This window comes from Lepus europaeus, unplaced genomic scaffold, assembly GCF_033115175.1.
Source record: "Lepus europaeus isolate LE1 unplaced genomic scaffold, mLepTim1.pri SCAFFOLD_138, whole genome shotgun sequence".
Taxonomy (NCBI): Eukaryota; Metazoa; Chordata; class Mammalia; order Lagomorpha; family Leporidae; genus Lepus; species Lepus europaeus.
In genome coordinates this window covers 61,507-87,890 of record NW_026909042.1, presented here as the reverse complement: position 1 = coordinate 87,890, position 26,384 = coordinate 61,507, and the positions used below count along the sequence as shown (strand labels likewise).

At 41.2% G+C, this 26,384-nt stretch overlaps 1 pseudogene; it reads left to right on the top strand.

The window, feature by feature from the left end:
* Positions 1–23: 23 nt before the first annotated feature.
* On the top strand, positions 24–26,384 carry LOC133754524 (protein-L-isoaspartate O-methyltransferase domain-containing protein 1-like; annotated as a pseudogene).

Genomic DNA, 26,384 nt, shown 5'->3' with positions numbered 1-26,384 from the left:
TGTTCTCCGAGTGAGGCAGGAGCATGCATCGGAAGGGAGCGGCCTCTAGCACTTGTCTTCCTCAGTGTCACTCAAGAGGTCGCTCACAGTGCCACACAGGGCGCCCGCCCAGGGCCCCCTACGCCGGCACCGCCGATAGTGCCCGTTGGGGATCTGCCAGCTGTGCCAATGGTGTTGGCGCGGCCGAGGCTGGTGGCCACCGCTGCCTCGAAGGTGATCGTCTCCTCCTCGCCACAGTCCGAGGCGTGGGAGTCCTCCTGCAGCACCAGGTAGGGCTCCGAGATGTAGCGCTGGGGTGGGGGGAGGTGTAGGAGCCCTGGGCGTGGCGCAGCGAGTCAGAGGACTCAGGAAGGCCGACCTGGGTGCTCTCCAGGGCCGGGGAGGCCAGCAGGGAGAAGTTGCTGGGCTGCTGCTTCAGGGAACTGTAGGAGAGGAGCCTGGGTCCAGGGTGCCAGGGAGGGGGTCGGGGGTCTCGGATGCCAGGGAGGGGCCGGGCATCAGGGGTCCCAGGTGCCAGGGAGGGTCCGGGCTCTGGGGATCCGAGGTGCCAGGGAGGGGGCCGGACATCGGGGGTCACAGGTACCAGGGAACAGGTTGGGGTTGTTGGGTGCCAGAGAGGGACCGGGCGTCGACGGTCCTGGGTGCCAGGGAAGAGGCTGGGTGTCGTGGGTCCCGGGTGTCCAGGTACGGCTGGGCATCGAGGGTCCCGGGTGCCAGGATGTTGTTGGGTGTCCCAGGTGCCAGGGAGGTGTTGGGCATTGAGATTTGGGTGCCAGAGAGGGGCCGGGGGTCAGGGACCCAGTGACAAGGAAGTGGTCAGGCATCTCGGTTGCCAGGGATGGGGCTGGGCGTCTGGGGTCCTGAGAGAGGGACCCCAGGGTCCTGAGAGGGCGTCGGGGCCACGGGTGCCAGAGAAGTTGTTGGGTGTCCCAGGTGCCAGGGAAGGGTCAGGCGTCAGGGGTCTGGGATGGCCAGGGCTTTGGGGGTCATGGATTTCAAAGAGGGGTCCACGCATCAGGGATCCCAGGGCCCAATAGGGAACCAGGCAATTTGGGTCCTGGGTACCAGGAAGGGGCCGGGCATCAGGGGTCCAGGGTGCCAGGGAGGGGCCAAGCATCAGTGGTCCCAGGTGCCAGGGAGGGGCCGGGCGTCAAGGTCCTGGGTGCAAGGAAGGAGGCCGAGTGTCATGGGTCCCGAGTGAAAGGGAGGGGCTGGACATCGGGTGTCCCAGGTGCAAGGGAAGGGCTGGGTGTCAGGGTCTCGGGTGCCAGGGAGGGTCAGGCGTCGAGGGTCCCATTTGCCAGGGAAGAGGCTGGGCGTCAGGGTCTTGGGAGCCAGGAAGATCTTGGACGTTGGGAAGAGGCCGGGTGTCTGGGGTCATGGGTGCAAGAGAGAGGGTTGGAGGTCCCAGGTAACAGGGAGGGGGATGGGTGTCTGGGGTCCAGAGTGACAGGGAGGGGGCGAGCATAGGAGGTCACGGGTGCCAGGGAAGGGGTCCAAGGTCTCCGGTGCCACGGAGGGGCTGGGCGTCTGGGGTCTCGGGTGCCAGGGACAGACTGGGCATCTGGGGTCATGGGTGCTAGGAAAGGGGCTGGGCATAGGGGAAGGAGCTGGGCACTGAGAATCTGGGGTGCCAGGGAGGGTGCTGAATGTCGGGGGTCACGGGTACCAGGGAATGGGTTGGGGTTCTTGGGTGCCAGGGAGGGACTGGGCGTCGATGGTCCCAGGTGCCAGGGAAGAGACTGAGCGTCGTGGGTCCCGGGTCTCCTGGTATGGCCAGGCACCGTGGGTCCCGGGTGCCAGGGAGGGGGTCAGGGGTTCCAGGCGGCTTCCACTGGTTCTGCTTCCCCCTTTTCGGGATCCCCAGGCCCACACACTCACCATGCCATGGTCCTCAGCTCCTAGGTACCCAGCGACCCCCAGCTTATGAAGGCGGAGAGCACAGACCCCCCAATTGGCTCTTTTTTTAAAAACTTTTATTTAATGAATATAAATTTCCAAAGTACAGCTTATGGATTACAATGGCTTCCCCCCTCCCATAACTTCCCTCCCACCTGCAACCCTCCCCTTTCCTGCTCCCTCTCCCCTTCCATTCACATCCAGATTCATTTTCAATTCTCTTTATATACAGAAGATCAGTTCAGTATATATTAAGTAAAGATTTGAAAAGTTTGCCCCCACATAGCAAAACAAAGTGAAAAAATACTGTTGGAATACTAGTTACAGCATTAAATAACGTGTACAGCACATTAAAGACAGAGATCCTACATGATATTTTTTAAAACTTAATTAATTTTCTATGCCATTTCCAATTTAACAGCAGGGTTTTTTTTTAATTTCCAATTATCTTTATATACAGAAGATCGATTCTCCATATACTTAATAAAGATTTCATCAGTTTGCACTCACACAGACACAAGGTGTAAAAATACTGTTTCAGTACTAGCTATAGCATCAATTCACATTAGACAGCACATAAAGGACAGATCCCACATGAGATGTAAGTACACAGTGACTCCTGTTGCTGACTTAACAACTTGACACTCTTGTTTATGGCGTCAGTAATCTCCCTAGGCTCTAGTCATGAGTTGCCAAGGCTATGGAAGCCTTTAGAGTTCGCCGACTTTGATCTTATTCCAATAGGGTCATAGTCAAAGTGGAAGTTCTCTCCTCCCTTCAGAGAAAGGTACCTCCATCTTTCCACTGGGATCTCACTTGCAGAGATCTTTCATTTAGGTCTTCTTCTTCTTTTTTTTTTCTTTTCCATGGTGTCTTGGCTTTCCATGCCTACAATACTCTCATGGGCTCATCAGGCAGATCCGAATGCCTTAAGGGCTGATTCTGAGGCCAGAGTGCTGTTTAGGACATCTGCCATTCTATGAGTCTGCTGTGTCTCCCACTTCCCATGTTGGATCCTTCTCTCCCTTTTTGATTCTATCAGTTAGTATTAGCAGACACTAGTCTTATATGTGTAATCCCTTTGACTCTTAAACCTATCAGAGTCATCAATTGTGAACTGAAATTGATCACTTGGACTAGTGAGATGGCATTGGTACATGCCACCTTGATGGGATTGTATTGGAATCCCTTGGCATAATTCTAACTCCACCATTTGGGGCAAGTCCCATTGAGCATGTCCCAAATTGTACATCTCCTCCCTCTCTTTTTCTACTCTTAGATTTAACAGGGATCACTTTTCAGTTAAAATTTAAACACCTAAGAATAATTGTGTGTTAATTACAGAGTTCAACCACTAGTACTAGAACAACAACAACAACAAATACTAAAAAGGATAAAGTATTACATTGTACATCTAAAGTCAGGACAAGAGCTGATCAGTTCATTGTTGCTTATAGTGTCCATTTCACTTCAACAGGTTTCCCCTTTGGCGCTCAGTTAGTTATTGCCGATCAGGGAAAACAAATGATATTTGTCTCTTGGGACTGGCCTAATTCACTCAGCATGATGTTTTCCAGATTCCTCCATCTTGTTGCAAATGACTGGGTTTCATTGTTTCTTACTGCTGTATAGTATTCTATAGAGGACATGTCCCATAATTTCTTTATCCAGTCTACTGTTGATGGGCATTTGGGTTGGTTCCAGGTCTTAGCTATTGTGAATTGAGCTGCAATAAACATTAATGTGCAGATGGCTTTTTTATTTGCCAAATTAATTTCCTTTGGGTAAATTCCAAGGAGTGGGATGGCTGGGTTGTATGGTAGGGTTATGTTCAGGTTTCTGAGGAATCTCCAGACTGACTTCCATAGTGGCTTAACCAGTTTGCATTCCCACCAACAGTGGGTTAGTGTCCCTTTTTCCTCACATCGTCTCCAGCATCTATTATTGGTAGATTTCTGAATGTGAGCCATTCTCACCGGGGTTAGGTGAAACCTCCTTGAGGTTTTGATTTGCATTTCTCTGATTGCTAGTGATTGTGAACATTTTTTCATGTGTCTGTTGGCCATTTGGATTTCCTCTTTGGAAAAATGTCTATTGAGGTCCTTGGCCCATCTCTTAAGTGGGTTGTTTCTTTTGTTGTTGTGGGATTTCTTGATTTCTTTGTAGATTCTGGTTATCAACCCTTTATCTATAGCATAGTATACAAATATTTTCCCATTCTGTAGGTTGCCTCTTCACTTTCCTGACTGTTTCTTTTGAAGTACAGAAACTTCTCAATTTGATGCAATCCCAAATGTTAATTTTGGTTTTGACTGCCTGTGCTCCTGGGGTCTTTTCCAAGAAGTCTTTGTCTGTACCTATATCTTGCATGGTTTCTCCAATGCTCTCTAATAATTTGATGGTTTCGGGTCATAGATTTAAATCTTTAATCCATGTTAAGTGAATTTTTTGTAAGGTGAAAGGTAGGGGTCTTGCTTCAAGCTTCTGCACGTGGAAATCCAATTTTCCCAACACCATTTATTGAATAGACTGTCCTTACTCCAGGGATTGGTTTTGGATCTTTGATCAAATATGAGTTGGCTGTAGATGTTTGGGTTGATTTCTGGTGTTTCTATTCTGTTCCATTGGTCTATCCATCTGTTTCTGTACCAGTACCATGCTGTTTTGATAACAACTGCCCTGTAGTAAGTCCTGAAATCAGGTATTGTGATGCCTCCGGCTTTGTTTTTGTTGTACAAGATTGCTTTGGCTATTCGAGGTCTTCTGTGTCTCCATATGAATTTTAGCATCATTTTTTCCAGATCTGAGAAGAATGTCTTCGGTATCGTGATTGGTATTGCATTGAATGTACAAATTGCTTTTGGGAGAATAGACATTTTGATGATATTGATCCTTCCAATCCATGAGCATGGAAGATTTCTCCATTTTTTGGTATCCTCTTCTATTTGTTTCTTTAAGGTTTTGTAGTTTTCATCGTAGAGATCTTTAACGTCCTTGGTTAAGTTTATTCCAAGATATTTGATTGTTTTTGCAGCTATTGTGAATGGGATTGATCTTAGAAGTTCTTCCTCAGCCATGGCATTGCCTGTGTATACAAAGGCTGTTGATTTTTGTGCATTGATTTTATATCCTGCTACTTTGCCAAACTCTTCGATGAGTTCCAGCAGTCTCTTAGTAGAGTTCTTTGGGTCCCCTAAATAAAGAATCATATCATCTGCCAAGAGGGATAGTTTGAGTTCTTCCTTCCCAATTTGTATCCCTTTAATTTCTTTTTCTTGCCTAACAGCTCTGGATAAAACTTCCAGAACTATATTGAATAGCAGTGGTGAGAGTGGGCATCCTTGTCTGGTGCCAGATCTCGGTGGAACTGCTTCCAACTTTTCCCCATTCAATAGGATGTTGGCCATGGGTTTTTCATAAATTGCTTTGATTGTATTGAGGAATGTTCCTTCCATACCCAGTTTGCTTAGAGTTTTCATCATGAAAGGGTGTTGTATTTTATCAAATGCTTTCTCTGCATCTATTGAGAGAATCATATGGTTTTTCTTCTGCAGTCTGTTAATGTGGTGTATCACGTTGATTGTTTTGCGAATGTTGAACCATCCTTGCATACCAGGGATGAATCCCACTTGGTCTGGGTGGATGATCTTTCTGATGTGTTGTTGCATTCTATTGGCCAGAATTTTATTGAGTATTTTTGCATCTATGTTCATCAGGGATATTGGTCTGTAATTCTCTTTCAATGCTGCATCTTTTCCGGCTTAGGAATTAAGGTGATGCTGGCTTCATAGAAAGAATTTGGGTGGATTCCCTCTTTTTTGATTGCTCTGAATAGTTTGAGAAGAATTGGAGTTAGTTCTTCTCTAAATGTCTGGTAGAACTCAGCAGTGAATCCATCTGGTCCTGGGCTTTTCTTTGTTGGGAGGGCCTTTACTACTGTTTCAATTTCTGGCTCAGTTATGAGTCTGTTTAGGTTTTCTATGTCTTCCTGGCTCAATTTAGGTAGGTTGTATGTGTCCAAGAATCTGTCATTTCTGATAGATTTCCCTGTTTGCTGGCATACAAGTCCTTGTAGTAATTTCTGATGATTCTTTTTATTTCTGTGGTGTCTCTTGTTATGTTTCCTTTTTCATCTCTGATCCTATTGATTTGGGTCTTTTCTCTTCTTTTTTTAGTTAGTTGGGCCAATGGGGTGTCAATTTTGTTTATTTTTTCAAAAAAACAGCTCCTCGTTTGGCTGATTTTTTTGTAATGTTTTTTTGGATTCAATCCTGTTGATTTCTTCTCTGATTTTAATTATTTCTCTTCTCCTACTGGGTTTGGGTTTGGTTTGCTGCAGATTTTCTAGATCCTTGAGATGACTTGAAAGCTCATCTATTTGGTGCCTTTCCAATTTCTTGATGTAGGCACCTAGTGATATAAACTTTCCTCTTAACACTGATTTTGTTTTATCCCATAGGTTTTGGTATGTTGTGCTGTTATCCTCATTTACTTCCAGAGAATATTTGATTTCTCTTTTAATTTCTTCTGTGACCCATTGTTCACTCAGGAGCATGTTGTTCAATCTCCATGTGTTTGCACGTGCTCTAGGGATTCCCGAGTTGCTAATTTCCAATTTCATTCCTTTGTGGTCTGAGAAGCTGCATGGTATGATTCTAATTCTCTTGAATCTGCTGAGACTTGCTTTTATGGCCTAGTATGTGGTCAATCCTAGAGAAGGTTCCATGTACTGCTGAGAAGAATGTAAAGTCCTTAGATGTAGGATGAAATGTTCTGTAGATATCTGTTAGATCCATTTGGGCTATAGTGTCATTTAAATCTGCTGTCTCCTTGTTGATCTTCTGTCCTGTTGATCTGTCTATCTCTGAGAGTGGAGTATTGAAGTCCCCCTGAACTATTGTATTGGGGTCTAAGTCTCCCTTTAAGTCCCTTAACAGATCTTTTAAATAAGCTGGTGCCCTGTAATTAGGTGCATATACATTGATAATTGTTATATCTTCCTGCTGAATGGATCCCTTAATCATTATATAGTGCCCCTCTTTGTCTCTCTTAACCTTCTTTGTGTTAAAGTTTATGTTGTCCGATATTAAGATGGCTACGCCCGCTCTTTTTTCATTTCTGTTGGCATGGTATATATTTTTCCAGCCTTTCACTTTCAGTCTGTATGCATCTTTGTTGGAAAGATGTGTTTCTTGTAAGCAGCAAATAGATGGGTTTTGTTCCTTAACCCAATCAGCCAATCGGTGTCTTTTAACTGGACAGTTCAGGCCATTAATGTTCAATGTGACTATTGAGAAGGAGTTACTTTGCCCTACCATTTGCCAAATATATTTTCTAATATATGGTTTGAGATTCCTGTGATCTTTTGCTGTGAGGTTTCCTTCCTTTACCTTCTTTCATATTGGTGACCGTGTTTCTGTGTTTCTGTGTGTAACACATCTTTAAGCATCTTTTACAGGGCTGGATATGTGGCAACAAATTCTTTCAATTTCTGTTTGCTGTGAAAGGTTTTTATTTCACCTTCATTCACAAATGGGAGCTTTGCAGGATATAATAGTCTGAGCTGGCAGTTTTTCTCTCTTAGTACCTGCGCTATATCTTGCCATTCCCTCCTAGCTTGTAGGGTTTCTGATGAGAAGTCAGCTGTGAGTCTAATTGGAGATCCTCTGAGAGTAATCTGACATTTCTCTCTTGCACGTTTTAGGATCTTTTCTTTATGTTTCCCTGTGGTGATTTTAATTATGACGTGTCGTGGTGAGGATCTCTTTTGGTCATGTTTATTAGGAGTTCTATGAGCTTCCTGTACTAGGATGTCTCTGTCCTTCTCCAAACCTGGGAAATTTTCTGCTAGTATCTCACTAAAAAGGCCCTCTAATCCTTTCACCCTCTCCATGCCTTCAGGAACTCCTAGAACCCAAATGTTGGGTTTTTTGATAGTATCCTGTAGATTCCTGACTATTTTTAGATTTCTGATTTCCTCTTCTTTTCTTTGATTTGACTGTTTCCTTTCCTGTTCTCTGTCTTCTAAGTCCGATATTCTCTCTTCTGCTTTACCCATTCTGTTTTTAAGGCTCTCTAATGTGTTTGTCATTTGATCTATTGAGCTCTTCATTTCATTATGTTTTCTTGTCACTATCACAGTTTCATGTTCTACTAGTTGTTTCATTTCATTTTGATTCCTCCTTAATATTTCATTTTCACGTGACAGATTTTCTATCTTGTCCATTAAGGATTTCTGTAGTTCAAGAATTTGTTTTTGAGAACTTCTTAATGTTCTTATCAATTTTTTGAGATCCGCTTCTTGCATTTCCTCTATCTCTTCATCTTCATAATCTTGAATTGGGGTGTCTTGTTCATTTAGGGGCATCATAGTGTCTTCCTTGCTCTTGTTACCTCGGTTTCTGCGTTTGTTGTTTGGCATGTTGGAGATAATTTATGGGGTTTTTTTTCTGTGTTTTTTTTTATCATTATAGTATGCCTCTAGATTAAGTGGACTGTCTGCTTTGATGGATCCTTAGGCTGTGATGGGTGTGGCCAGAGAGCTCTGTTTGATTCTTCAGGTTTAAAGGTGTGCCAATTGTGACTCACCCAGATTGTTCTCTCCCTTGCTCTTTGTTTGATCTCTCTCTCTCTCTCTTTCTCTCTCTCTCTCTCTCTCTTTTTTTTGACTCAGTTGGGATGTAATTCTGCACAGCTGAGTGGAATTGAGGACAGTTGAAATCTGGCCTCTGTGAGTATTCATTTGATCTACCCCTGGGATCACACAAAGAGTTTATGCAGCCCTCAATGTGTTCTTAAGTTTCTCCACAGTCCCAAGGTTACCGAGTTTGCATGCTCGGTGAGTTCACTCACTCCCTCCCCCTCAGATTTTCAGTCTCAGATCGTTAGCTCCACCTGCTTTCACTAGATTCTAACCTCCTGTTATTTCTCCCGACCAGAGTCAAGTTTTTCTGCTTGGCTACTCGCAGTTGCTGCTTTACATATGTAAAATGGCGCCTGCTCTTTGTCTTGCTCAGCTTTGTAAGGTGAGTGGAGAGAGAGGCTAGTGTCCATGCTGGTTCCCCTGATTTATTCATTTTTTTCCTTTTTTTCTCTCTCCTCAAGTCAGCCTGGTGAACTTTGCCCAGTGGGGCCTCAGGCCTTGTTTTGCCTTTCCCCGCCAGTGTCTCGGGTTTCTGAGGTTTTTGTCTTACCTCCCATTCCCCACACTGGCAATATTCTGTGGCTTGGCTCCCATGGCTGGGCTTCCATGTGGTGGGCTCCCTGTAGGTCCTCTGTGTCACATCCACTAGATCCAGAAGCATTTCCTCTGCAGTTTGTTTCTTGAGTCTTTTCCTGAGGCTACAGTAACTCCACTTTTATTAAACTATCTTTTCCCAGACTATTGGTGCACGCCCTCACTATCTGCCATCTTGGCTCCGCCCCTACTTGGCTCTTTAGCTTTGCATCAGTGCAGCCCTCTCCTAGGACCTCACTCTGCTGAGGAACTCTAAGACCACTGTGATGTCAAGATCCCGTGTGATGACATCACCATGCCTGATTGGACAGGGGTACACACAATGTCACAAAAGACTCAGCCAATCAACATCCTCCAAGGCATGGCTCCCTAACCATTCTGTGCTTGGTGTGAATCAGGAGAGGTGGGAAGCGGACCCCTGCCCTCCTCCTGGGCTCCTCTCCCCGTGGTGCACCTGCCACCCGCTGGGGTTGCCCCCGGGGTCACATTGTGCTTCTCGCAGGTGGATCCTGGCTGCAGCTTGCGGTCACCTGCTTCAGGTGAGTTAAAATTCTGTTTCTTGTCTTAGGGGCTTTCGCTTGGTATTTCTGCTCATTTTTCTGTTGGGCCATTTGTATCATGTTTTAATATTGATTTGAAGAATGCTTAAAGGCACCGCATAATTGAATCCTTTTTTTCCTCCTGTCACTATATGTTTTCCACTCTGCCTACTGACCTTTAATATCTTCTATTTGTTTTTTGCCAGTGCTTGATAATCTAGTGGATTTTAAAAATATTGATCTTTCCTGAAATCTCATCCATTTATCAGTTTTTGTTTTTAGATGTTATGAATTCTCCCTAAATAAAGATCTCCAATATAATGACATTTTATTGCTTAGAAATTGATCTTTACACCTTATTTTTTCCTTTTGTTCTTTTTCCCCCTCCCCCGACTACTCCTCCATTAAGAAGCTGGAGACAAAAAAAAAAAATAAAGAAATGTACCACAGCCTGGATTTGAGGGTTCTTAGGTTCACTAACTCTATGCTAAGGAAGACAAGTGCATGTGTGAATTTCATATGCCTGACTTTCCAGTATAAATATATTAATTCTATTTGGAATAAATGCACATGGAATAAAAAAAGATGAAGTTGGAGACAGTGGAGTCAGCTGGTCTAGGTTTCTTCAGGGAGAAATCTGTCAATGATCCCATATTAATTGTGTTGTTTATTGTAGGATCCTTTTAAACAACCTTGATCAGAGTAAGGAAGCCACAGTTTATTTTTACTAAAAAAGGTAAGTTTTTTAAATTACATGCTGATTTTTTAAATGCTTTTCAACATTCAATCCAAATGTTCATGTGATTTTCTTGAATTTTTCAACTACCTGGACAATCTACATGGCTTATTCAAAATGTTACCACCTCTTGCATTTTTCTTTTATCTCACTTGTTATTGATTTTATTTTCATATGTATTTCATTTATCATAAAACTACTAAGGAGATATGCATGTGTTTTTAAAAGACAGGCTTATACTTAATTCATATTTCAAGTTCTGATCAATTTGCATCATAATCAATGTAATGCTGGCTTTCTAAAAAATGTGAAAATATTCTGTGCTTATTTCTACCTTGGCATGTCTGGGAAATAAAAGTGTGTCTGTTTTTTTTCTTAAATGTATGGAATATTTTGTATTTCTATAACTTAAATTTTGTTTCTGTAACTTTTTACTGGTTGGTAGTCTATAAATTGTGATTCAACTTGCTTAGTTTAATTTAGAGTTTTCCTATTTTATATTTGTTATATTGGATTTGGGAAATTTATATTTGTTCTGTGGGAATTTGATTTCCAAAGTGTAGTAGATTATTATCTCTGGTCAAATTTCTACTGAGTTTTACAAAAATTTTTTCTAGCATCTTGACTAGGCTATATTCTCTGTAAAGATTTGTTTTAATACCTAAAACTGGACATTAGTGTTACTTTTCCCTGTGTTTCCTTAATTACTTTTACTCATGCTTTATTAATTTTATTTGCATTAAAAAGCATATCCGTGTTTGTGGGACTTTTTAATAAGCATTTAATATTATGGCATATATACACTATGGAATACTACTCAGTGGTAAAAAAAAATGAAATCCTGTCTTTTGCAACAACATGGATGCAACTAGAAACCATTATCCTTAGTGAAATAAGCCAGTTCCAAAAAGGCAAATACCATGTTTTCTCTGATCTGTCATAACTAACAGAGCATCTAAAATGTAATCCATAAGAGTAAAATTGACATCTTGAGTTTTGATGATTGTTTACAGCCCTTGTCTCTGTAGTTGAGGAATTTTTTTCTCCTCATACTATTTGTTGAACTCTTTACTTACTGAAGGGTTAATCTTCTGAGTATAAAGAAAACCAAAAAAAAGCATTTCATATCTCCTGTTATCCTTTTGCTTGTCTTTATTTTATGTACTTTCATGTTTTTTTCTTTTTAATTGTTAAAAGGGAATTGTGATGATTGATTTTTAGTATTTTATTCTAATATAGTCACTTAAGGCTATAATTTCTGTATCTATCCCAGACTATGGATTTCCTCTTCTCTTTCCAAACCCTGTGTGTGCAGACACTGTAGGCCTCCTAGTGTTTCCACTTGCATGTGCATATGGGCTACCTGTGTTTTCATTCCTGTGCCTGATACACAAAACAGATGTGATACATATTCAATGGAAGCCATATTCACAGTTTTAATTTTGATTTTTCCATAGCTCATAATCTATGTTATGATACTCTCTTGCAATTCTGGGTGGTGGTAGCAAGTCACATCTCCCCATCATCAGCCAAAAAATCATGAGGTCAAACAAGTGATTCTTTACAATGTGCTGTGTTGTTGAGCTCTAATGTTCAGTTAGACAAATGTATCAAATGCTTTTTTTCTCTTAATGATTTTTCTAATTTCTTAAAAAAAACACAATGGTAAACTGAAAGCAAGGAGAAATCCTGAGGACCTGTCAGAGACAAAGTAGAACAGGGTAATGGGAAGTCCTGAGGTCTTTGGGCACATTGGCTTTGACAAGTACACACACACACACACACACTCACTCACTCACTCACCCACTGAGCACATCTGTACAAAACATTCTGTTAGGAGAAGTAGGGTAAGGTCAAAGGCTCAGAACACACTTTCATATTGGACCAGCCTCCCTTAAGGCTCATTAGCTTGTCCAACATCCAGCCCCTGAGGCTGGCCAGACTTTGCTGTGAGATACTGGAGTTAAAAATGTAGTTCCAGCCTATAGACACAAGGATGCTCCCCACTTGGTTATGCACCTGTGCCACAGACCCCTCACAACACCTACTTGTCTGCCATCTCCTTATTCTCCTGGATGATGTCATGGGGATTTTGGATGAGGGTTTTCTTTTTGCTTTCTTCTTTTCCATTTTGTGCTGTCCTTTGTCTTTCCTTCTTAGATTGCTTCTCTTTGTTTTCAGGTTGCTTTGACCTCCACTCTTTATCTTCACCATTCCCAAATCCCCTTATGTCTTGTCCTTGGATCTGTGGGAGTCAGGCACTCCCAGGCACTCTGGAGTTTCATTTTTTCTTTGTCATTACCACTTGCACTGCTTTTTTATTTCCCCTTGGAAGTGCTAGAGGCATTTTCTTGGGAACCAGTACCATCTCCATCTTCCCCAGCCATTGGCTTCTGCTTTGGCTTGCTCCTGGGGGCCTTCAGTACCAATAGGACCCCAACATCTCCTGCTTTGCAACTACTGCAATCATTCTTGCTGATCTTGGTGATGTCCATGGCCTTTTTCTTTCCTGCTTCAGCAACTCCATCAGGACCTTCCCCACCAAAGCCTGCATCTGGTTTTACTCATGGACTAAGTTTTCCCAGGAGGTGGTGGGAACCATTGATTAGAAGGATTATGCTTTGGAGGCCCATGACCCACTTCTTGGGCTTCTGAGCTGTGGTGCTTCATGTGGCCTCTTTTCTACTTGCATTGGGAAACATAATCACTGTTGCTTGTTGGGACTGAGTCTGCTGCTTGACATCTAGGGAATCTGGTGTCCAGAGTAGAGGGAACTGGAAGGTTGATGTCTGGCCCGGGAGTAGCCTTTGACACCAGAGAACAGGCCAGGGTAAGCCTAGGGTTCCTCTCTGTAATTCACTCCCTCCCAGTAGGGTTTGAACCCAAGCTGGGGGCTGAGTTGGCCATCTGGGGCCATTCCCTCCCTGAATAACTGTTTCTGCTCTTCTCACTATTGTCTGAGCTCCAGGTCTTTAGGTTTGGGGTTCCCTGAGGGTGGGACTCTGGTCCACTGGCCCTTGGTTTTACCAAGCTTTTTGGTCACTCTGGCCTGGACAGAGGCACTCTGGAGTTTCATCACATGCAATTTTCCCATAGCACCATCACCCCCACTTGAAGTCTGGCAGTAGGTGGCTGGGGCTCACTTCATTTCTGGACAAGGATATTCAGGGTAGCTTGGTCAGAAGGAAGGAAAATGGACTCATGCTTGCCTGTTTGGCACCTGCATGGCTGTTGCCTCCTATTTCTTGCCTCTGATACTCAGCTAGACTCCTTTTTCGTGCTGGCCCCAGGGACTGTCTTGGTGGGCTGTGGGCACTGCACTGGTTTTGATGGCAGGAGCCAAGGTCTGCACTGTCAGGATCATGCCTCCCTTCATACTCTTTGGGAAGCTCCTGGCCATGCTCTCTGAGGCCCAGGCATTCCTCAGGAAGCTCCCAGCTTAAGCTTGCACAGGGGTAGCATCTGGACAAGTTGGATTATGATTAGGGCCAGCAAAATCAGAGGGGTTTAATCACCTGGCTCAAAGACAACTCACTGCTCTCTGAAGGTGCTTTGCCTCTTCTGTCAGCGTTCTGGGATCAGGGTCTTTCTTCTGGAAGTTTGGAAGTTACTGTCCTTGTCACAGAAGACATGGTCCAGCTTCAATGTCTGCCTCCTCGTCACAGCTCCTCTGAGTTCTTCCAAATCAGAATTCAGGTTGTAGGAACTTGGCCACACAGTTACAGAGTTCAATAAATAGGCCCCTTCAGAGCCAATGTGGAGTAGTAGCATGGAACCTGGACTCAACCACCTGGGTTTTCATTCTGCCTCTGTCATTTACTTGTTCCTTAGGTCACTTAATGAACCTCAGTTTTCTCATGTGTAAAATGGAGGCATTAAAAGGTGCAATTCCTAGGATAAATGCGAGAAATAAAGCAGCTAATCTTTCTAAAGTGCTTAAAATAAAGCATACAGGAAAATCCCTATAAGTTTTAGGAATACATTTACTTTACTTGCTGTAGAATGTATGAGTGACCATATATATTGAAATACCACCATTGGTGTTGGGATGGAGTGAGGGATGATGTAAGATATGAAAGGGAGAAATGGCTTCTGATCTTATATGACTTGCAGTTATTTGGGGGATGTTAGGGCTGAAAAAATAACCAACATTGCCATTAGGTAAGTGACATTTGAAGGAGTGATAGTTTTAACACTTTTTAAGAATCTCAGTACTTTGAGTTTTTAAAATAATTTTTAAACTTATAAAAGTTGAGTAAATTTCATGAATTTCACATATGCAGATTTAGGTGCATTGTGATACTTCCTACTCTACCCTCCCTTATCATTCCTTTCTTACTCTTTCTTTTAATTTTTACAATGACTTACTTTTGGTTTATTTTATAATCATAAACTTAACCCCCCACTAACACAAGTAGTAACAAGTCACATGTAACAAGCAGTAAGAAGGAGAAACAAACAAAACACTGTTCTTCAAAGGTAGAGACAAGAGCTATAAACAATAATCAAACCACAAAATATCCATTTCACTCATATACATTAAATTTTTGTATTCTGTTAGTTACCACAGATCATGGAAAACATTTTTTCTCATTGGGACTGGTTTATTTCACTAGGTATAATGGATTCCAGTTGCATCCATTTTGTTGCAACCAACAAAATTTCATCGTTTATGGCTAAGTAGCATTCCATAATGTATATGTACCACATTTTCTTTATCTAAACATTGCTTGATGGGCATCTGGGTTGATTCTGTATCAAATTGTAGCAAATTGAGCTGCAGTAAACATAGGGGTACGGATAAACTCTCTCATATGCTGATTTTATTTTTTGGGTAAATTCCCAGAAGTGTGATGGCTGGGTCATATGGTAGATTTGTTTTCAGATTTCTGAGGTATCTTCATACTGTCTTCCACAATGGCTGTACCAGTTTGCATTCCCAGCTTTTCCCTGACATCCTCACTGACATTTATTGTTTATTGATTTTAGGATAGTAGCTATTCTAATTGTGATGAGGGAAAACCTCATTGTGGTTTTTGTTCTCATTTCCTTGATGGCTAGTTATTCTGTGTATTTTTCAGGCGTCTGTTGGCCATTTGAATTTCATCCTTTGAAAAATGCCTAATCGAGTCCTTTATCCGTTTCTTAACTGGATTGTTTGTTTTCTTTTGATGAGTTTCTTGAGCTCTTTATGGATTCTGGATATTAATCTCTTATCAGTTGCATAGTTTGCAATAGTTTCTCCTCTTCTATCAATTGCTTCTTCACTTTTCTGTGTTTCCTATGCAGTACAGAAGATTCTTAGCCTGATGTAGTTCTACTTGTTTATTTTTGCCTTTATTGCCTGTGCTTCTGGGTCTTTTCAATGAAGTCTTTGCCTATGCCAAAATTTCCCCAATGTTCCCTAGTAATTTGCTTGTATCAGATCAGAGATTTAGATCCCTGATCCATTTGAGTTGATTTTTATATAATGTATAAGATAGAGGTCTTGTTTCATACTTCTTCATGTGGAGATTCAATCTTCTTGCAACACTTTGTTTAAGAGACTGACCTGGGGGCTGGCACTGTGGCATAGCAGGTAAAGCCAATGCCTGTGTAGCAGGTAAAGCTAACATCTGCAGTGCCAGCATCCCATATGGGCACCAGTTTGTATCCCAGCTGTTCCACTTCTGATCCAGCTCTCTGCTATGGCCTGGGAGAGCAGTGGAGAATGGCCCAAGTCTTTGGGCCCCTACACCCTTGTGGGAGACCCAGAGGAAACTCCTGGCTCCTACCTTCAGATCGGAGCAGCTCTGGCCATTGCAGCCAATTAGGGAGTAAACCAGCAGATGGAAGACCTCTCTCTCTCTCGCTCTCTCTCTGCCTCTCCTTCTCTTGTATGTAATGCTGACTTTCAAATAAATGAATCTTTTCTTAAAAAGAGAGAGACTGGCTTTTCTTCAAGGATCAATTTTAGTTCCTCTGTCAAAGATTAGTTGGCTATAGAGGTGTGGATTAATTTCTGGGGTTTCTATTCTGTTTCCTCGGTTATATGTCTATCTTTGTGCCTGTACCAGGCTTGTTTTGAACATAAGTTCCTTGTAAGATAACTTGAAGTTTGTTATTGTGATACCTCTGGCTTTTTTCCCCTTGTTTACAATTGCTCTATCTATCTGTGGTCTCTTGTACTTCCATACAAATTTTAGCATTCTTTTCTGTAGATCTGAGAAGAATGTCATTGGTACTTTGATTTGGACCACTTTGGGGTTTTTTTGCTTACCTGTTTTCAGGATAACTGTGAATATGTAAATTGTTATGGATAGTATGGACATTTTAATTATGTTAATTCTTCCAATCTACAAGCGTGGAAGGTTCTTCCAATTTTTTTGTGTCTTCTTTGATTTCTTGCTTTAATATATTGTAATTTTCATTGTAGAGAACTTTGAATTTATTTCAAGGTATTGAAATATTTTGTAGCTATTGTGAATGATACTGATCTTACATGTTCTTTCTCTGCCATGGCATTTTTCTGTGTATACAGGGTATTGATATTTGTGTGTTGATTTCATATCTTGCAACTTTACCAAACTCTCTTAAGAGTTTCAGCAGTCTCTTTTTTTAAGATTTATTTATTTACTTTAAAGTCAGAGTACACAGAGAGAGAAGGAGAGGCAGAGAGAGAGAGTGAGAGAGAGAGAGGTCTTCCATCAGATAGTTCACTCCACAGATGGCTGCAACAGCTGGAGTTGCACCAATCTGAAGCCAGGAGCCAGGAGTTTCTTCCAGGTCTCTCATATGGGTGTAGGGGCCCAAGGGCTTGGGTCATCTTCTGCTGCTTTTCCAGGCCATAGCAGAGACCTGGATCAGAAGTGGAGCAGCTGGGACTAGTACTGGCACCCATAAGGGATGCCAGCACTGCAGGCAGCAGCTTTACCTGCTATGCTACAGCACCAGCCCTGAGTTTCAGCAGTTTTTAGTGGCATCTTGTGGTTTCCCTATATATATGATCATGTCATCTGCAAATAGGGATAATTTAACTTTCTCCCTTCCAATTTGTATCACATTAATTTCTTTTTCTTGCTTAATGGCTCTGAATAAAACATCTAGAATGCTATTGAATAGCAATGGTGAGAGTGGGCATCCTTGTCTGGTTCTATGCCTTAGTAGAAATGCTTCTAGCTTTTCCTCACTTAATATGATACTGGCTGTGAGTTAGTCATGTATTTCCTTGATTGTGATAAGGAACGTTCAAGAACAAATAATAGGAGAAAACCATGCTGATAATATCATTGACCAGATTTCTTGGATACCAAATAAATACATGCATCACAGCAGGAAATGGTAGTATATTAAACTTTTAATATTTCACTCCTCAGAAAACACTACATTATGTGATGTACTTGATAACACAGCTTCAGTGAATGACAGCCCACCACATAGAACCCCGGTTATCCTATAAGATTATATTGACTAGTAATGGCATAAATCTTGGCTTGTGTAGATATATTTTATGATATGCATCAGTTACTAAATTACCTAATGCATTTCCCAAAATGTATTCTCATTGTGATGTGATACATGACCATTATATGGAAGCCATTTACTTGGGGAATAATTTGGAAAAATTTGAATAATGTATTTACATTTATTTGGTTTGAAAGATAGAGACACATGGAGAGAAAGATATAGAAAGAGAAATAGGGAGATACAGTGACAGAGGGAGCTGTCCCTATGCTGCTTCATTCCCCAAATGATGGCAATAACCTCACTAATCAAAAATCACAGCCCTGGACTCAATCCAGGCTCCCATGTGGGTAGTAGTCCCAAAGTGCAGCCAAGACTTAGAAGCAGGCATTTGGATATGAACGTGAGTGTCCCAAGCAGCACCTTACCCACTACACCAAATATCCACTGTCATGCCAATCTTTCTTAAACAGGCCATATGAGGAACTCTAATAATTCAATAATAATAAAACAATAAGTCCTTTGACAAATAAAACATTCATCCTTTGATGAAGTGATCCCACATACATAAAATGTGTCCCAGAATTATGTAAACTAACAAAAATAAGGATGATTTCTCTCTCTCTGTCATTCTCTCTGTGCACACTGTCTTTCAAGTAAATAAATAAACTAATACACTTTTAAAAAGACAATGGAAAAGGAATGTAGCAAAATTGCATCCTGTGTTAATGTGAGATATATTAATAAAATTATAAGAAATTATCCAAAAGAAATTAACATAATTACATGAAGGAGAGAATCTGTATAGGGACAAAATTAAATAAAAGCATTATTTTGTGTTTTCCATGTCAAAATCCTATGGCCATTTTTCAATGACTTTTATATCCTTTACGTTTCCAAATATTTCAAATTAGAGAGAGAGAGAATGAATCTTCCATGTGCTGGTCCACTTTTGAAATGACCACAACAATTGGGGTGAGGTGGACTGAAGCCAGGAATCTAGAATTGAATTTAAGTTTCCTGTGTGGGTGCAGGGACCACATACCTGCTGCCTCCAAGGGTATGTGTTTGTCGAAAGCAGAATTGGAAATGGAACCTGGGCTCAAACCCAGGTACTCTGGGATGTGGTCAACCCAAGCATTGGTGGGATGTAACATGGGGTCAGGGGTGGCGGTTTCTGCAGTGGGATGTCAGATGTGGCAAGGGCAGGGTAGGGAAGGCTGTAACAGTATTTCAGATGGTGCAGGGACCTCTTAGATACCAAAGAGAGAGAGATGCACAGAATATAACTCTCATTCTAACTCCACACTCTGTATTCAGGGAAGGTCCATGGTCTGGCCTTCTGGTTTGATGTCTTTCTTACTGGCTCCATAATGACCATGTGGCTATGCCTGGCCATGACAGGTCCCCTATCACACTGTCACCAGGTCTTGTGCCTGCTCCACTGACCACCACTTGCCAAGGCTGGAGGAATGCTTTCAGGAACATATCTGCTTTGTTAACCTGCAACTTTCTATACCATGTGGGCAGCTGCTGATGCCCATGCCCTGGGCCTCAGCACAAGTCATTGTCATATGTTACATAAGATAATATCAGGGAAGCCTTCATCACCAACCCCCATCCTGTCCTCCACAACCTGACCTTGCTTGGACATCTGCTGCCACAGGCCTGTTGGGCCTGACAGCTGCACATGGGTGAGGTGGGAGGAAGGGAGTGACTTCTAATGAGCCCAGCTGGCTGGACACCCCATTTCAACTACCAAGCCTGCATCACCATGGGTTTGGCAAGCTGCTTTTTAGTAAATCATTTATTTTTGGAAATGAACCAGTTCAGTTGACAGATCCTCTGAGAAACCCAGCCAGGTGGCCTCAGCCACCACCCCTTCTCTGATTCAGAGGCTCAGTGGTGAGGGGTGGCCCTGATGAGTGTTCAGGGAAGGTTGAGGGTCATTTGGGGGTAGACAGAAAAACATCAACGTCTATCAGAAGGTGCCCTATCCTCTTTCCTCACACTAATATTAGGCCCATGTTTCCCTACAGTCCCTATAGCCATGATGACATTTTGCTCCCCCTCCATCCTTGGAAGGGACCAGGCAGCGACCTCTCCCTACAAGAACAGGAATAATAGAAAGATAAAATAAACATAGAGGAAATGCATGTTTCAAACAATAAGTATGGTAGTTAAATGTAGCACCATGTGACATTTGAAAAGATTACAAAAGCACTTTTATAGAATTATAATAAATATATATCAGTTGGATACAATAACAACATGGAGACCAGTAATTTATTATTCTATTGTTGGCTCTAAAACAGACGTGAGGTGTAGACTCATGTGTTTGATGGGTGGAATGTCTCTGAAAGAGTGGATATTGAAGTGATATCACGCACTGCATTTAAGGGTCAATGCATGCATAACTGAACAGCAAGGAAGATTGCTTGCCACTACATTGATGTCTTACAAAAATAAATAAAAATGTTTGTAAATCATCAGATTAAAATTAGAACATCTTTTTTTTCAAATTTTATTTAGTAAATATAATTTCTTTTTTTAAAAACTTTTATTTAATAAATATAAATTTCCAAAGTATAGCTTATGGGTTACAATGGCTCCCCCCCTCCCATAACTTCCCTCCCGCCTGCAACGCTCCCCTTTCCCGCTCCCTTTCCCCTTCCATTCATGTAAAGATTCATTTTCAATTCTCTTTGTATACAGAAGATCAGTTTAGTATATATTAGGTAAAGATTTCAACATTTTGCCCATATAGCAACATAAAGTGAAAAAACTACCATTGGATTACTAATTATAGCATTAAATAGCAATGTATAGCACATTGAAGACAGAGATCCTACATAATTTTTTTTTTCAAATTAATTGATTTTCTATGCCATTTCCATTTTTCCACCAGGTTGTTTTTTTTTTTCATTTCCAATTCTCTTTATATACAGAAGATCAATTCAGTATATAATTAGTAAAGACCTCATCAGTTTGTGCCCACACAGAAATGCAAAGTATAAAAATACTGTTTCAGTACTAGTTATAGCATCACTTGGCTTTAGACGACACATTAGGGACAGATCCCACATGGGGTGTAAGTACACAGTGACTCCTGTTGCTGATTTAACAATTTGACACTCCTGTTCATGGCGTCAGTAATCTCCCTAGGCTCTAGTCATGAGTTGCCAGGGCTATGGAAGCCTTTAGAGTTCGCTGACTTTGATCTTATTCCGATAGGGTCACAGTCAAAGTGGAAGTTCTCTCCTCCCTTCGGTGAAGGGTACCTCCTTCTTTGATGGCCCCGTTCTTTCCACTGGGATCTCACTCACAGAGATCATTCATTTAGGTCTTTTTTTTTTCCATGATATCTTGGCTTTCCATGCCTGCTATACTCTCATGGGCTCTTCCGCCAGATCCGAATGCCTTGAGGGCTGATTCTGAGGCCAGAGTGCTGTTTAGGACATCTGCCATTCTATGAGTCTGCTGTGTATCCCACTTCCCATGTTGGATCTTTTTCTCCCTTTTTGATTCTATCAGTTAGTATTAGCAGATACTTGTCTTGTTTGTGTGATCTCTTTGACTCTTAGACCTATCAGAGCTATCAATTGTGAGCTGAAATTGATCACTTGGACTAGTGCAATGGCATTGGTACATGCCACCTTGATGGGATTGTGTTGGAATCCCCTGGCACATTTCTAACTCCACCATTTGCGGCCAGTCCGATTGAGCATGTTCCAAATAGTTCATCTCCTCCCTCTCTTTTTCCGCTCTTAGATTTAACAGGGATCACTTTTCAGTTAAAATTTAAACACCTAAGAATAATTGTGTGTTAATTACTGAGTTCAACCAATAGTACTAGAACCACAACAACAACAACAATACTAAAAAGGATAAAGTATTACATTGTACATCTAAAGTCAGGACAGGAGCTGATCAGTTCATTGTTGCTTATAGTGTCCATTTCACTTAACAGGTTTCCCCTTTGGCGCTCAGTTGTCACCGATCAGGGAAAACAAATGATATTTTTCTCTTTGGGACTGGCTTAATTCACTCAGCATGATGTTTTCCAGATTGCTCCATCTTGTTGCAAATGACTGGGTTTCATTGTTTCTTACTGCTGTATAGTATTCTATGGAGTACATGTCCCATAATTTCTTTATCCAGTCTACTGTTGATGGGCATTTGGGTTGGTTCCACGTCTTAGCTATTGTGAATTGAGCTGCAATAAACATTAATGTGCAGATGGCTTTTTTATTTGCCAAATTAATTTCCTTTGGGTAAATTCCAAGGAGTGGGATGGCTGGGTTGTATGGTAGGGTTATGTTCAGGTTTCTGAGGAATCTCCAGACAGACTTCCATAGTGGCTTAACCAGTTTGCATTCCCACCAACAGTGGGTTAGTGTCCCTTTTTCCCCACATCCTCGCCAGCATCTGTTGTTGGTAGATTTCTGAATGTGAGCCATTCTCACCGGGTGAGATGGAACATCATTGTGGTTTTGATTTGCATTTCTCTGATTGCTAGTGATTGTGAACATTTTTTCATGTGTCTGTTGGCCATTTGGATTTCCTCTTTCGAAAAATGTCTATTGAGGTCCTTGGCCCATCTCTTCAGTGGGATGTTTGTTTTTTTGTTGTGGATTTTCTTGATTTCTTTGTAGATTCTGGTTATCAATCCTTTATCTGTAGTATAGTTTGCGAATATTTTTTCCCATTCTGTTGGTTGCCTCTTCACTTTCCTTACTGTTTCTTTTGAAGTACAGAAACTTCTCAATTTGATGCAATCCCAAATGTTAATTTTGGTTTTGACTGCCTGTGCTGTTGGAGTATTTTCCAGGAAGTCTTTGCCTGTGCCTATATCTTGCAGGGTTTCTCCAATGCTCTCTAATAATTTGATGGTTTCGGGTCATAGATTTAAATCTTTAATCCATGTTGAGAGAATTTTTTTGTAAGGTGAAAGGTATGGGTCTTAATTCAAGCTTCTGCACATGGAAATCCAATTTTCCCAGCACCATTTATTGAATAGACTGTCCTTATTCCAGGGATTAGATTTGGATCTTTGGTCAAATATAAGTTGGCTGTAGATGTTTGGATTGATTTCTGGTGTTTCTATTCTGTTCCATTGGTCTATCCATCTGTTTCTGTACCAGTACCATGCTGTTTTGATAACAACTGGCCTGTAGTATGTCCTAAAATCAGGTATTGTGATGCCTCCGGCTTTGTTTTTGTTGTACAGGATTGCTTTGGCTATTCGAGGTCTTCTGTGTCTCCATATGAATTTCAGCATCATTTTTTCCAGATCTGAGAAGAAGGTCTTCGGGATCTTGATGGGTATTGCATTGAATGTATAAATTGCTTTTGGGAGAATAGACATTTTGATGATATTGATTCTTCCAGTCCATGAGCATGGAAGATTTCTCCATTTTTTGGTATCCTCTTCTATTTGTTTCTTTAAGGTTTTGTAGTTTTCATCGTAGAGATCTTTAACATCTTTGGTTAAGTTTATTCCAAGGTATTTGATTGTTTTTGTAGCTATTGTGAATGGGATTGATTTTAGAAGTTCTTCCTCAGCCATGGCATTGCCTGTGTATACAAAGGCTCTTGATTTTTGTGCATTGATTTTATATCCTGCTACTTTGCCAAACTCTTCGATGAGTTCCAGCAGTCTCTTAGTAGAGTTCTTTGGGTCATCTTATCAACCCCATTACACCACACTCCTTCTCAAACTCCCATATTCACCATATCTGTATATAGGAAAATGACTTTTACCTAAAAGTATGCACACTATAATATTTTTTATTTTCAATGTCTATGTTGATCTGATTTATTTCAGTTTGTCTGTTTTCAAATACATTTATTTTCCATCCATAATCAGATTTTTTGGCTCTTTGCTTTTAATTTTCCATGTTATACCTTCAAATGTATTAATATCTGATTATCATTTTCATTATTTTTTGACAGAGTTATAGACAGTAAGAGAGATAGAGAGAAAGGTCTTCCTTCTGTTGGTTCACTCCCCAAATCACCACTATGGCTGGCGCTGTGCCGATCCGAAGCCAGGAGCCAGGTGCTTTCCTCCTGGTGTCCCATGCGGGTGCAGGGGCCCAAGCACTTGGGCCATCCTCCACTGCCCTCCCAGGCCACAGCAGAGAGCTGGACTGGAAGAAAGGCAGCTGGGACTAGAACCCGGTGCCCATATGGGATGGTGGCACTGCAGGTGGAGGATTAACCAAGTGAGCCACACCACAGGCCTGATTATCATTTTCAATTCATTTTTGCCTTTTTAATTTTATTTTTAAATAAAGACCAGTTAACATTTTTGATCATTTGCTCTATTTTTTCATGTGTATCAACATGACATGTAAAATCTGTTAGCATACCTTGATTAATAACTGATACTGTAGTTCACAATACATGAACAAAAATATCTGTTGTGATGTATTCTCTTGAAAAATAAGATGAAAGTGGAAGTCATTGAGATAACTTTTTTGGAATGCTTATTATATAGGAGGAAGCTTTAACTGCAAAATCATTTTCCTTATTCCTTCCTGAAACACAGATAGTGTGTTGGTTATACAGCAGCTATTATGTATCTATGAGGTAAGAATATAGATAATATGACACATTTTCAGGATCATGTCACTGCTTACACTCTCAGTCTACCATATTAGCCCTAGATCATGTAGTTTTGTGAGATTGTTACAAAGAAAAATAAATATGATTTAGATAAGTCCATGAGTTCAATTATCTATTATACTCAATCAGGTTTATTCTTAATAGAAATAATGTCTTTTATTTTATTTAGTAAGCATCATTATTATCAATCATCCTCCTTGTCTCTTACCCAGGTTGTAACTTATGGTACTTCTGTCTCCAACAAATGATGCATGAAGTCTCTGGTATTAAGGAAAAGACTTCCCAGTGTCTGACCCCCTCACCTCAGCACAATTCTAACATTACTTTAGGAATATAACTTTGAGAAAGATCTACTAAGTCATATAGATACCTTGCAGACTACAATTTTTTAGTCTACAATGATGTTTGTTCCTCTTATCCATTCTATTAGAAGATACTATTGATTATAATTCATCTAAACCAAAACAGCAGTGATATTTTTACTTCAATATAAATTTACTTTTGTTTTTTCTACAAAAAATGAAAGTGTAGAGAAAGCAATTTTAAAGACATTTCTTAAAATGTTCCCTTTAGATTAATGAATAGATGGCAGTCAGAAAGCTAGAGAAATTAAGAAAAGATATTATAATTTAAACAAATACCTATGAGGGGGCATACTAACAGTTGCCTGTTAAATATCCATGTTCAATTCCTGCTAGTAATGCCTGGCTCATTTTAACATTAATATTTATCCACAGAATAATTGTTATCTTAGAGTGACTGTTGTAGCACTTTAGGTTAAGCTGACACTTAGAATGCACACATCAATCTACCTTCCTGATAATTCACTTGTGAGGAAGCAGATATTGGGTTAACTAGATGGGTTCCTGCCACATACCTAGGAGACCTGGATGGAGTTTCTGCCTCCTGGCTTTGGCTTGGCCCAGCTGAAGCTATTGAGGGTATTTGGGGAATGAAACTGAAAAAAAGATTCATTCTCATTCTCATTCCCATTCTCATTCTCATTCTCATTCTCCTCATTTCTCTCTTCTTCTTTTCTGCCTTCTCCTCCTCCTCTCTCCTCCCCCTCCTCCTTCTCATCCTTCTCCTTCTCTCTCTCTCCTCCCCTCTCCTCTTCATATTCTCTCTCTCTCTCTCCTCTCCTCTCCTCTCCTCTCCCCTTCTCTACCATTCTGCCTTTCCAAGAAATCATGGGATTGAGCTTAATTCAGATGTGGTGGACTATGCCAGGGGAAAACAGGAGAGCTTCATCAAACTTAGTGATAGCTTTGATAAATTTGAGTTGTGTGATCCTGTGTTTGTGGTTGGTAATTGCCTCCAGAGAGCGTCTGACATTTATCAGTATGATCAAATTATTGTGTTGCTGGGGTCCAGAAAGACCATGAAAGCTACATGAAAATTTTACTGAACATGGGAGACCTACTAGTCATTTCTGTAGAAGATCAGTTAACACAGATTATGCAAACTGAACAAAACACTTGGAAAAGTAAAAATATCCTTGCTGTTTCATTTGCTCCACTTGTGCAGGAAAGAAAGAATGATTACAGCAAACCTGATTCTGTGGGACTCCCCCACCCCCACTCTGTGCTCTGAGGAACCTGTAGGACTTGTCCTGTATTTACATTCACTGCACTTAGAAATTTTATAAATGATGAGACACAGGCCAAAGGGATTCCCCAAAAGGCTCCACCCAAAATGAAAAGAGAATGAAACAGAATTAACACGTAGGTCTTTGTGGGTAATCAGCTCTAGACAGTGAGGATTACAAATAAGAGGAGGAGAAAGACCACAGCAAAACCATGAAGCCAGAAGAGTCTCCTCAGAATTTACTGAGAAAATCATGAAGCTGCCCCTCCCTGAGTCTTTAAAAGTTTACTTGACACATTTTAGAGACAAATAA